The sequence below is a fragment of the Gorilla gorilla genome, chromosome 6 (assembly GCF_029281585.2).
Source record: "Gorilla gorilla gorilla isolate KB3781 chromosome 6, NHGRI_mGorGor1-v2.1_pri, whole genome shotgun sequence".
NCBI lineage: Eukaryota > Metazoa > Chordata > Mammalia > Primates > Hominidae > Gorilla > Gorilla gorilla.
Genome location: NC_073230.2, coordinates 104,283,144 through 104,297,183, shown reverse-complemented (window position 1 = coordinate 104,297,183; position 14,040 = coordinate 104,283,144). Strand labels below are relative to the sequence as shown.

The following is a 14,040-nucleotide window of genomic DNA, read 5'->3' as shown; positions in this document are numbered from 1 at the left end:
ACACAGCCAAAGCAAAGCTAGGTTAGTGCATTAACTCTGAATCCAATGCAAACTTTCTTAAGCAAGGCAAACCAGAAAAGTTTAAGTTAATATAAGGGTCTAAAGTATCCAGCAGTTATTTAAGGCATACTGCATCACTAACCCTTAAATGACAACATGATTAATTAGATAAAGAAGTTTACTAAAACAAGATTAATGTTCATCTCTACAAAAAAAAAACACTGAGAACAGTGCTTCATAGATGGAATGGCCTCACTTTCGCTCAATTAGCAACATTCAGGCAGGGCTCTGGGGTTTTTTGTTTGCTTGTTTGTTTTTTTGTTTTAACTTTTTTCACTCTCCCTGAATTTCCAACTGCAAGATGGGATTTTGATTGCAGAAGGAAGGTATACTAGGAATGGAGAATGGAAGGTAAGGGACTGAAGAGAAACACCTGGAATGGAGCAGAAGTGAAAAATAGTAACACAAAAACATTAAAAGTAAATTTTAAAACTGCTCGTAGGGAATCTTTCCATTCAGTAATTTTCTTCCATTAGCTAATTTCAAAATGTTTAGAGCATGAGCATAAAACAGACAAAGATAAATGAGTACCGGAAATTCATAGTGAATTTTAATACATCCTGATCTTCTGACAGCCAGAATGCTGTCCAGGTAGCAGTGCCCAGGGTCAGGGTTGGCCTAAGCAGAAGATTACAGCTCTAAGGCAAGATTGAAGGGCCCCTTAGCTCCTTGACCTGAAATTCATCTCTTTTTGAATTTTTCTGAAACTGAATAATTATCTGTTTTTGAATTGGAAGTGTCCTCTTTTTAAAACGTAACTACCCCCGAAGTGTTAGAACTTTATCAATTTAAGGATGTCCTATCAAACTGTATTTTCAACATACTGTGTCTATGTTTAATCATCTTTGCTCCCATAATGTAGCAGTGAGTATTAAATAGGATGAGTGTTTTGACTTAGGAATTAGTGGGAAAGAGGGTAGCATACCAAAAATAAAATAAAATTAAATAAATAAAGACTTTAATAGCATGGAGCTTTATGAATTGGAAACACTGATATTGGCAGAAGTTCAGTATTGGGAAAAATCTAAAGTTAGTAAGAAGCCTATGGCATGAGGGTGACTGTTTTTGAAAGAAGGGTAGAGAAGTTACCCTGATTTTGGAAAAGTGTGAGGAGAGAGTGTCAAAGATAAAGCTCATGACACTTGAAATTTGCTAAGGAGCAATCCTGTTCTTTGTATTTTCTAGCTCCAAAGCCTTCTAAGTAAAGAAAGATACAACCTAATGGTGGGGCTGACCAATGAAAAGATATGAGGGCAAATCTAAATCTTCAGGGATCCACTGGTCTTTTAAATATTTACTACCCTCACCTTTTGCATGTGTCTCATTATTAATGGCTTCTGCTGCAAAGGGTGGGACTAAACCTAATTAAAAATGAACGTTATTTCAAAGCTCTTTTAGAGTAACTCTGAGATGTTTTCCTAAAGGAAATAAACCCAAAAATGCTTTAAGTATATTATTCATCCAAATTGAAAGAACCAGCTACAACTGATGTTGAAATCCACTATCTGTTAAATAAGAAATGCAGTGTTTAATAGAAAAAAGATCTAGCATAAACTTTATATATCTCTGATATTTCCCCAAAATTTATATCTTTGATTTCAAAAGGAATATGAAATAATTGCAATACTTTTTAAATTAAGTAATGCTAAATATGGTTTCTTATGTTTTTTCTTATTACACATAATTCAAGATAAATTAAGTTCACTCTTTTCAGCTAATTATATTGCACCATCTTCATTTTATTACAGTGTCTATAACTTGACAGAATAAAATGTTACCTTTAATAGAAAACGCAAATTATTATCTATTTAAAGTGGAAGAAATGAATTTTAATTATTTAATTTGTGATAAGCACTCAAAAGAAGACAGCAAAGTTAACTAAAATAATCAATGCCCTCATTTTTCAATATTCAAGTAATGAGGATATTTAATTACTCAAGAGTAGTTTATCAATTTAGTCATGATTGACTGTAAGTCATTAAAAAGCATCGTAAGACTTGTTTAAATTAGTACATATCTTTTTAAGAGTAATATAGCTTCTACCTAAAGTTTATTTTTAAAAGCTTGTTTTATGTCTTAATGTTGATTGATGTTAACTTATCATAAATGAAATTATATATATAGGCATTTGAAAAATTAGGCATAAAATCAAATTCATCTATTTCAAACTTCTCATTTTATAAGTTAAAATATTGAGGTATAGTGTTATTAATGTTATTAATGTAAGAAGTGTGTAAGTGCTATTAATGTTACTTGTCCAAGCTCATGTTTATTTTGACTTTACTACAGTAGAATCTCTGAACTTTTGGATAATTCTCTATTTATCATAAAACAATGCACATATAAATGCGTATGTATTTTATAATTATTGTATACCAAATATCTATTCCTAAACGGTAAATTAGTAGACTCAATTTCATTCAACATATATTTAGTGTTCATTAATGAAATATTATTCTTTTGAATTTTTAGTGGTGCTTTTAAATTCTAATCAATAGCACTGACAATAACATAGTAAATGCAGCTAAAATATTCTGAGACTGTTCAACCCAGGGCCCTTCCTAAAAAAACAGTTGGAGTCAGTCTTTAAACACTGATGATCATAGTTGTAGGAATTTACAAGGTGTTATTTGTCCATTACACTGCCTCCCTATAGAACAGCCCAAGTACCCACCACATTGACATTTTTCCCTTAAGGCATGCTAACCTCCTGTGTGGCCTATATATGGCATTATTGTTGTGGTCACAACTGCGGTTAGATGCCTGCATCCTCTTATAGCCTCTTCCCACTGTTAAAGATGGTGCTGCATAACTAGTATCCTGAGTTTTGGTAGAAAATCCCTGCTTTTCTTATGTGAAACCTTATTTATTTCAAAAAGTTACATGATAGACTCAAAATTCTAGTTTTTTTTTTTTTGGAGTGTAGTCTCAAACTTTCTTAGTCTAGTCTCATCTGAAAGTACCCTTGGAATGTTTAATTAACAAATCTAATCTCTTTCAGCCCTTTGAAATGTTTACTTGTAGGTGTAGTTTTTAAAGTTTGCAGAAAGGGCAGAAATACATAAAATGTTTTGGAAGCAAATCAAAACTATAAATAATGAGAGCTCTATGTGCAATAACTATAACCATAAACTAAAGCACAGGATTGCATTTGTAGACATAATGGGAATAGGCCATGCTAGTCCTTAAAATTAATTTTCTCAAACTCCATGTTAACTACCCGTGGATAAAAAGCTAACAACATTTTCACTTCATGGTAATTTGACCTTTTGTTAACTATCTAGTTCCATTCCCCTCGAAAATTATAAAAATTAGAATGTCAACCACATTACTGGGAAAATTTACCTATAGGAAAAATGACCCTTAACTGCTACAATGAATCAGGACTAAGACAATTGTAAATACCTGATAGTAACCCTAATGTTGGGTATCCCTGAATATGGTGATGATTTTCACTGGGCAGGCCCCTTGCAAGAATCCTAGAAGCTGTGTCTCTCTTGTTATAAAAGATATCATTTTTTATAGAGAAGGAGGCTTTCAAGCCAGGAATTTCCCTCACTTGCCACATTTTGACCTTGCCTGCTAGCACCTGAGTTGTTGGACTACTTAAGGACTGCCTGAATTGGTGCCCCAACAGTGCTTTGCTAGTGGTCCATGTTCTTTCTTGTTCTAGCTTCTGAGTAGGGTAGTGTCAGATGCAGCCAATGGTAGTATTTTGAGTCTAGTTGTTAAGGGAAGTTTTCAAAGACTTTGAGTGGGGAATAGACAACCCATATCATACTAATTAAAAAAAAATCTGGGTCAGGCACAATGGCTCACACCTGTAATCCCAGCACTTTGGGAGGCTGAGGTGGGCAGATCACCTGAGGTCACGAGTTCGAGACCACCTGGATAACATGGTGAAACCTCGTTTCTACTAAAAATACAAAAAATCAGCCAGGTGTGGTGGTGCACGCCTGTAATCCCAACTACTCGGGAGGCTGAGGCAGGAGAACCACTTAAACCCAGGAGGCGGAGGTTGCAGTGAGCTGAGATTGTGCCACTGCACTCCAGCTTGGGCAACAAGAGTGAAATTCTGTCTCAAAAAAAAAAAAAAAATAGAAAAAAGAAAAAATCTGGGTTTTGTCACAGTCAAAAAGGAAAGTTCATAATTTCCAAAATGGACTAGTTAAAAAAAAGTGTTGATAATAATATAGTGCTAAAAATATTATAATCTACCTAGAAGATCACTGTGTAAGGCTGTGGGTAGCTTTAACACAGTTTAAAGTTACACATTAAATAATTTTTAAAATGTAGTGTTCTTATAGTAGCAGAGAATAGCAAGTGGTTAACCTAAATGTTCAAAACATTAAAAGACTGAATAAAACAGAAAACAAATATTTTAAATGCATACATTTTTCTTGTTAGTGCATATAAAAATTTGTGATAAGAGCTTTTTTTTAAATTATAGAGTATAGTTATTTAAACAAAATAAAAATTCTTCTTTTTAATTTAACAAACCTATCACTGTGGAATATCTAATAGGAATCCTGTCAAGTAGAGGGTTTTACTTACGCATGCACACATTCACTTGTTCACTTTCACACACACACACACACACACACACAGAGCAAGTTTTTATCACATTGTAACACTGAAATTAATAAATGTACCTTAACATAGGATGTAAAGATTTTATATAAAAATATAGCATTTCCGACTGGTGACATCATCTTTAGCATTATATCCTCATAAAAGTGCCAAAGTAGAATATATTCCAAAGAACGGCATTACTTGTTTCTTGAATCAAAATATGATGGCAATACTGATGCTCTTAAGACACTTATGACTCATATAAATAAAGTATGAATGCTCATCCTTAAGGATCATAATATATTGAAGTAGTACAATCTCTAAATTCCAGTCCAAAGGAATGGAACTATAATACAAACAGTTTTTATTGCAACCTGCACTGCATGTGGGCATCTTGGCATGTTTGTACACATTTACTGCTTTTATAATTGGATTAGTCATCTGAATAGATTTCTGTATGCTTAATCTTCTTTAGAAAGTCAAGAAAATAGAACACATTGCTCATTTGTAAAATGGAAATGACAAATCTACCTTTATTTGTTAATATAGAGGTTACATAAGATAATGTAAGCCACATGACCATAGTAGTTACTGCAGTAATGTTCCTTTTCCATATTAACATATATTTTTAATATTTTAAATAAAATGTAAATGTTTGCACATAAACTAACAGTACTCAAATTTTCATGTATAAAGTAGATATTTGGCCACAGTATTGGATGTGATAAAATATACTTCCACCATTATTTAAGAAGTAAAAAAAATCAAAGTTTTTTGGTACTATTTCATGGGGTAGCTGAGAGCACACATGAAAATACATGTTAATATTTTATGTACTTTTTTTTTTCTTTTTGAAGAAAAGGGTCTTACTCTGTCACCCAGGCTGGAGTGCAGTGGGGCGATCATAGTTGATCACAGCCTCAACCTCCTGGGGTCAAGCAATTCTCCTGCCTCAGCCTCCTGAGTAGCTGGGACTACAGGCCCACACACCACTCCTAATATTTATATCTGCTTTTTGTAGAGGTGGGGTTTCACCATGTTGCCCAGGCTAGTCATGAACACCTGGGCTCTAGCAATCCTCCTATCTAGGCCTCCAAATGTGCTGTGACTGCAATTGTGATTTACTGCTCCCGCTTTATGTGAATTTCAGACATCCTTACCAGTACTAACAATTTTCTCTACTTTACCATGCTTCAAACCAATATTAGCTGTGATTGAATGGGTAAACCAAACTTAATTCAAAGGTTTAGTATTGTAGGGCTTACTTTCAAGTAATAAAGATTTGGGGCTCCGATTGTTAACTTTGTTTCATTTCTGAAATTGTTGAAAACTGAGGTACAGAAAAGTCTCATTTAGAAATAGTATTAATCAAATATGAGTCCTTCATCAAGTTTACAAATTGGGAAAATTTTTGATAAGTGTTTTCTTGGCCAGAGAAAGAAATTTTGATTTTTTGGTGAAATGGAAATTAGACTCAGAAAAATGTTTAATGATTAAATATCATTAAACATATTTTAATCTAAAGGGGAAAATAGGCATTATGGTTTACGTGATATAAAACAAATTACAGGCCAGGCGCGGTGGCTCACGCCTGTAATCCCAGCACTTTGGGAGGCTGAGGCAGGAAGATCATGAGGTCAGAAGATCAAGACCATCCTGGCCAACATGGTGAAACCCTGTCTCTATTAAAAATACAAAAATGAGCTGGGCATGATGGCACGTGCCTGTAATCTCAGCTACTTCGGAGGCCGAGGAAGGAGAATCACTTGAACCAGGGAGTTGCAGGTTGCAGTGAGCCAAGATCGTGCCATTGCATTCCAGCCTGGCGACAGGGCGAGATTCTGTCTCAAAATACAAAAACAAAAACAAATACAAAAAAACAAATTACATCAAAGATTTATTCCTACACCACATCTAAAATATTTTACAAGTCTACCAAGCATATTACGTGAAACATCATATATATGGCTTGTGCATGCTCCTATATTCTTTTCTATCTTATAGTAACTTCTCAGAATTCCTTATAGTACTTTACAAATAGTTTTGCAAAGTTTATTCACAAGTATTCACACAAATGTTGCATGATGGATACTCTGTACATTTTGAAAACAAGGCAGTGATTGTCACAAAGAGGACCTGAGCCCCAGTGTTTTTACTTAATGCTCACTCTTCTCTTTATAGAGAATTTTGGATTTGTGAGTTAGCCAAATATAAACACAGAAATGCATCGCATAGTTAATAACATTTATTTCAGGAAAATAAGTTTGAGAGTGACCAAAAATATTATTCGTCAGAAAGACATGATTATTTAGCATGTAAAATTCAAGCATATTAGTGCATCTCACCAGAAAAAAAAGATTAAATCCTCAAGCTTTTAATAGAAGTACAGATAGAATACTAACGATTCCTCTCTGTCTCTCTCATACAAATTTGAAATGCACAGTATTAAGTAATAAAAAAGTGAAGTTACTACTAATTAGATGCCTCTTTGATTTCTTGCTTTAGACATACCTGCAGCCAACTTCTACTGTGAACATATAGCAATGATAATATTAAGAATTTATACCCATGCTTAAAAAAATGGGTATTTTAATGGGCCTCAAATGAAAAGAAATATTTAATATTAAGCAGGGCTAGAAATGAAAAAATATTAGATTTTGGCTGCCTGCAAATCCAGACCCAGGTGGCCAGGAGTCTAACTCATGTAGGGAAACTGGGACCAAGAGCCCCCCATGCAAAGGGAAGACTGTGAGTTCGGTTGATTGTTGTGACTGCTGGCTGGGACTTCAGGTTGTTTGAAACCGTGGAAGTAAGCAGAGACTTCTACCCAGACTACCCAGATCTGGGTAGAAGTGTCCACCAGCAATGTCTAGGTCTGCAGTGTTCCCAATATTTCCCTGGAACATGAGCCAGAAGCAATTAGCATAAGAATTAATTCTAGACTGGTTCCCTCGTGAAAGACTTGTAATGTCAAGTAAGAACAGAGAGAGGGAGAGAAACATTTTTCCACTTAAGATGAACTTACAAATAAAAATAAAGTAGTTACTAGATAATTCAAAAAGGATTTATGAGGATAAGATTAACTTCAAGAAGTTAACCTGTGGATCTCTTTGACTAATGATAGTGATAGAGGAAGTCCACTGTTTTTAAGTAATCATCAATCCTCAAGGTATTTAGAGCTTTCAGATCCTGTCACCACAGATTAATTTTTCCAGGATCTTGAGATTACTTTTTAAAAATCGTTTTTTTCTCTTTAAAAAAAACAAGAATAGTCTATGACTTTATAAATGCTGATCATATTTAAATATCTTTTATACAAACCAAAGGAAAAATGAGATTTAAAGGAACATTTCTACCTACTCTTTTGTAGAAAATGAGTTGGGGTTGCTCAGGTTTGAAGGAATTTCCTCATGTTCATTCAATTTGTCTTGCATAAGTCTGCTTGTGTTTGTAAAAGTAAACTATGTGTTGGTTTAATAATTATAATAATATGGACTGTTAAAAATAAAATGAAATCTCTCTTTAAAATGAATATCCTGTGTTTATATGGGAAAGGATAAACCTATAATATTAAAAATATAAGATATAAGTTTTTTTGTCATAAATATTTTGTTTTTATTTTCTTCACAAAGAATCTCCATCATAGTGATGTCTGTCTTGAGAAGAATGTTTTTCACTAGAGAGACATACCACATATGTAGGTTCTAGGAAATTATATTTTAAATGAAATATTACAAAGAGGTGTTTTCCAGGCTATGTTTCTTCATATATATATATATATATATATATACACACACACACACACATATATATATACATACACACACACACACACACACACACATACATACATATATATGTACTCCCCACAGATAAGGAGAAAATTCAATTGCCATTCTATCTTTCAAAAAACAAATACCCAGATAGTCCTATTGAATAACTGAGGCCTAAAAGTCTTTGAAAGTGGTTGACAGCTCATTTTTTTTTTCACTGCTTTGCAGGCGGGAATGTGTTTAGGTGATTCTCATTGAAAGACTATTGTGATTAGAGTGATCTCTGTTTGTCAGTCAGCCAGACATCGCTGGGTTGGAAATACCCTGAGGAGACAAACTTTCCAGAGGCCCACTATTAACAGGTGTGGACATGTGAAATGAGTGAGAGTTGAAGGGTCAGCTCTTCCTCACATGTCAGAAATATAACTGCAACTCCTTCTTTACCTATAGTCAAACCTCTGAAAATACTGGGGTAAAGTATTGAGTGATGTAACCTGAAGTGAGATCATATTCCTTGATTGACAACCAACTATTTATGCTTTATTTGATTGGGCATTCCATCAAATTCATTTTGGAATTTCTGTCTAAATTCAAGCAGTCCCGATAAGATGGTCAGAGATAAAGCTAACTTTCCACTAATAACGAAGTCACCTATTAGAGAGGTAGTACAGTCCGGTGGTTGGGGTAGCACCTTCCCTCAAGCAAAGTTAATTTGAACCCAAGTTACACTATTTACTACCTGTATGAGTTTGTTCTCACACTGCTATGAAGAGATACTGGAGACAGGATAATTTTAAAAGAAAAGAGGTTTAATTGACTCACAGTTCCACATGGCTGAGGAGGCCTCAGGAAGCTTACAATAATGGCAGAAGGCACCTTTTCACAGGGTAGCAGGAGACAGAATGAGTGCTGAGCAAAGAAGGAAGCCTCTCGTCAAACCATCAGATCTCGTGAGAACTCATTCACTATCAGGAGAGCAGCACGGGGGAAACCGCCCCCATGATTCAATTATCTCCACCTGGTACCGCCCTTGACACCGGGGGCTTATTACAATTCATGGAGAGCCAAACCATATCACTATCTGCATGTCACTAAGCAAGTCCCTTAACCACTCCGTTTTCACATTCGTAAATGGGAATAGGAACACTATCTACTTCATTGGACTGTAAGGATTAAATAAATCATGGCATGTTTAGAGCAGTTTCCAGGAATTTATTTTGTGAGAGCCCACTAATGTTATTCATTAGAACTCTGGAAGTAGTTGGCTTCCAACTCAGAGCAAAAAAATGGAATCTTGAATAATGGAATAACGGGAAGACGTAGCTGTGGCCATTGACAAAATGTGACACATCTAGGAAGCACTGTGCCCATTTTACAGAGTTACTAGATTTTTCTCTTCCTTGAGTGGCTGTTGAAAGCTCCTCTTGTACGATGTTGGCGTTCAAAATTGAACTACTTTTTTCTACACTTTCTATCTTGATGTCTAATATAATTCCTTCACTATAAGTGAACATGAAGTTATTAAGTTATGTAAGTGTTGATATGTGGTTAAAAAAGAAAATTTATTAGAAAGAGAATATCCCTTAGAATAAGTTGATATATCCTGGGTCTTCTAAAAATTTTCCTCTAAGCATATAGCAATTTTCATATGTAATAAATACAGTATATATACTTATATTGTTTGTATTCTTTAATTACTTATATTGCAATCTTATTTGAAAACATGTATAGATAAAGCCACAGGGACACAAAATGCATAATACATGAAAAAATTGTAAACATATTTAAGACCACATAATTTATTCATTACCTTAATTTTATAGGATATTTATTAACAAATAATAATTCCAGTAAAAAGAACCATTTAAAAAATGTAAGTTGGATATAACCACAACGCTTTTCCAGCAAAAAAAAAAAAATTAACTGGAAAGACTATAACACCACCACCATTACAAATCTTCTTTGAGGTTGTCACTAGGATTAAAATTACTGTATTCATCCTCACTCAGCTATATTCTTCAATGATTTTTCGCCATTAGTGAAAAATCATTATCTTTATGAGTTACGTGTGTATATTCACTTGCTAGCACATAGCTAGCATTTAAGCATAATAAGCCTAGGTTAAAAAATCAGACCTTTTTTCCAGTCTACCTTTATCCATACAGTGCCTTTTAAAAGTTCATTAAATTAAATGAAACTTAGGCAAAGGCTATATATTCCATTTGGATAAAGAGTAAAATTTTCATTCACCAATTATTAGCTTGATTGATTTTTTCACTTAGTTGTTATTTTTTCTTTACTAAACCAAATATACTGTTGTGTTGCTATCATATAAAAGCAACCACAATGCATTAAAAATGTGCAATATAATACTACTTGATTTTTATTACACTTTGAAAAGCAAATGGAGTAAATCAAGAAGAAACAAATCTAAATGCCATGCTGAAGTGAGGTCCAGCCTTTGAAATCAGCTTCCTATTAATCACAGTGCTGACCTTTTCATTAAGGGGCACTTGTTGAAGTCATTGACACGGTTACGGCATTCATATGTGTGAACTGTACTCTATGGCATTCATGTGCTGGGGAAGGCATAGTGAAATTAGAATCTCTCCCTGTAGGGGGTAGACATTGACCGCTATTCAATGCCAACGATTGTCGGTTAAAGTATTTCATGAAGAATGACTGTGAAACTCCGTTTATTCCACCATCAGTAATGTCAAATGCAATTCTTAAAGAAATATATTTAACTAGAAGTAATTAATTAAACCTCTCATAGCAGCAACTCTATCCAAGCTAAATCATTTCTGAATATACACAAAGGAGTCATCAGGATTCTACCGTCATGGCTTTTAAATCATCATTTTCAATGATGTCCATCTATAATAGTTAGAAAATAAAAACAAAACATTGGCCAATGGAGAATTATTTAAACAGTGCAATACTGTTTTGTCTAATTTTGCCTAACTACTCTACATATGTGCATTGCCTTTTGAGATGACAATGTCTTCCAGACTAATTTTTCAAATTAATAATGGTTAAATTTAAAATGATCAACTCAAATGACTATTAATAGATAAGAAATGCAGAAAGGTTTTCTTGCATTCTCTTTAATCTGATCAGCTTTGTGCAGTGTTTGATGGATTAATTCAGAAATCATTAATAACTGGAATCTTTGGTAGGGCATATGTTCTATGTGTTTATTTCTTACATGAAGCATCATACATTTGAGCAGCAAACACATCCTTTTACATTGGCTGACATTCCACCTGAAAGTCCACCACAGTTAGCCTGTTAACACAATTCAGAATATATGGTAGAGTAGTAAAAAGATTCCCCATAGCCAAGTAAAAATCAGAGTAGGGGGCTCAAGGAACAAGGTTGTACTTAGATCAAATCTGAACTTCAAGTTCAAACATAGTTTAATGGTGAATCCAAAGTTGTAAATGCAAAATAAACGCAATGTGAAGACTGCTTTAAACCAAGCATGAAAGACTAAAAAGTCAAAGTTGAGATTTTGTACATCTGGTTTTAATATATCTTCTTATGTTATTAGACAAATGACCTTTTGTTTTGTTTTGTTTGTTTTAAATACTCACTATCATTGTCATTGCTGCTACAACCTAATACTCTTTTAGAGTTTTTAGTGTCACTTCTCTAGTAAGAGATCAAGCTATAGAACAGATTTGTTAGGCAAAAATTATAAGCAAATTCCTCACATTAATGTATGAAGAGTAACGTAGCAGTATAGTTATGCATAAAACTGAAATCCATTTTCAAGAAGGGCATGTGCTTTAAAGATTTTTTTGTGTGTGTTCTCGAAACTGACAAAATACTTGCAACCATCATTTTTGACAGTAATAAAGGACATTTCACCCAGAAGTAGCAGTTAATACGCCAAAATACAGGATTGAATTAACAGTATTATTAGCACCACATTTCAGTTCCGAGACCTTCTGAATGAGGAGTCACTTCAGGAGCATTTAAGTATTAATGACAGTGCCAGGGCATTGTGCAAAATGAAACTGGAGAAATTAATGGGGTTATGAACATAAGCTTTGTCCTAGTTCACTTTTGCACAGTCTTTAGAGGATTCCCTGGGAGTAAACACCCGTAATTAATTCCCAAGTAAAAGAAAGAAACAAAATTTTTTCCACTTACTGCCTTTGTTGTCCTTTGTCCATGCGTTGAAGTCAAAGGGCTGTTCTGTTCTTACCTAGCTCCAGGTTGCCCTCCAGATTAGGGATAAATGTGAGCGGCAAGAAGCACGTTCACTTTGTAACTGTACCAGGAGCAGCCCATCACACTGATGCTAGAGAGCCAGTCAAGACACAGCACTAAACTTCAGCATGAGAGCACAGAATCTATTACCCCTGAGGCTCTACCATTTCACCTACACCTGGGCAGATCTATCAGGCTTCATCTCTATTAGAGCTATTTGACTCTGTGGTTTAAAAGGGAGGAGGAAAAAAAAAAAAAGGAGGCTTGCCGTTGTCACACTTGTTTCCTATTAAAGAGCCTTACGGTGGATTGAGTAATTGTGTACGAAGGTAGTCTGGCTGGCAGATGTGTGCAGCCCCAGTGGAGCACTAGATTCAAGGCAGATGGGTTGTACCAGGGCGCAAACAACATTGAGAGAGAGAGAGGCGTGATTAAAACAGCAGGCCTCTGTTTTATAGTGCTGGAAGTGGGGTAGCATTAAAACTCCTAGGAGACAGAGTTTCCCGAATGGCATTGCTCTGTAGCAAAGAAAACAATAAATTCAATAAAAAAGAAAGATTCTCAAACTACAATAGTTATAGAGATATTTCTAATAATCACTTTAACTATTAATGAGGGGCTAAATAATGCACCCTTCCCCCAATACCCTAACTGAACTTAATTAAAACTACTCAATCATGGGTCATAGTGGGTTATTGATAGTGTTAACGTGATGGATTTGAAACAGATCCTTCATTCTGCTGCATAAGCCAAGTTATCTTTTTAATCTGAATTAAATTGCTTTAAGGAGATTTACACTGTCAGGCAGATTGACATTCTGCAATTGGACATTTATTTTAATGTTCTTGAAGCCAATTTTTATGGAAAATGTCATCATCTAGGTATTTCTGTATATTACTTATTATCTCAGGCACCTTAACCCGAGAAAACTTCAGGGTTTTCTGTGTCACCACTCTTTTTCACAAGAAAACAAATGCATAAGTAATCAGAATGAGTATAATTAACTTCCAAAAATCAGGCCATTGGATCTATTTTCCTTTGTTGCTGAGAGCTATTTTCCTGTGTTAAACAGTGTGCCACTACTATTGTTAATCATGATGATGATGGTAATTGAACAGTTGCTACATGACAAACTATGTAATGAGCGTTACACACATCATCTCTTTTGAGTCCTACAAGGACACTGTAAGGTCAATACTACTATTATTATCATCACTTTTTTTTCTTTTTAACAAATGAGGGAGTCTCTGAGAGGTTACTGTACCCAAGGTTATGGTTTTGTTATGGTTGGAAGCAGGATTCAATTTGATTTGCCTCTAGAATTCTCACCCTTCCCCATGTCAGACAGTCTCCATGAAGAATAATTTTTATCCAGCACAGAATCAAATGATTATCATTGATTTATTTTATAAGAAAA

At 34.5% G+C, this 14,040-nt stretch overlaps 1 protein-coding gene across 5 annotated transcripts in view; it reads right to left on the bottom strand.

The window, feature by feature from the left end:
• Positions 1 to 13,008, bottom strand: part of SEMA3A (semaphorin 3A) — a 541,127-nt gene extending 528,119 nt beyond the window's left edge. For 2 of the 5 annotated variants that reach the window (XM_063708664.1, XM_055392175.2), the window contains exon 1: positions 12,564 to 13,008. The gene's annotated coding sequence lies outside the window, so the exon portion shown is untranslated. Of the gene's footprint in view, positions 1 to 9,227; positions 9,315 to 12,563 lie in introns of all 5 variants that reach the window. The other 3 variants (XM_063708669.1, XM_063708665.1, XM_063708667.1) reach the window with 3 other exon arrangements.
• Positions 13,009 to 14,040: the final 1,032 nt, after the last annotated feature.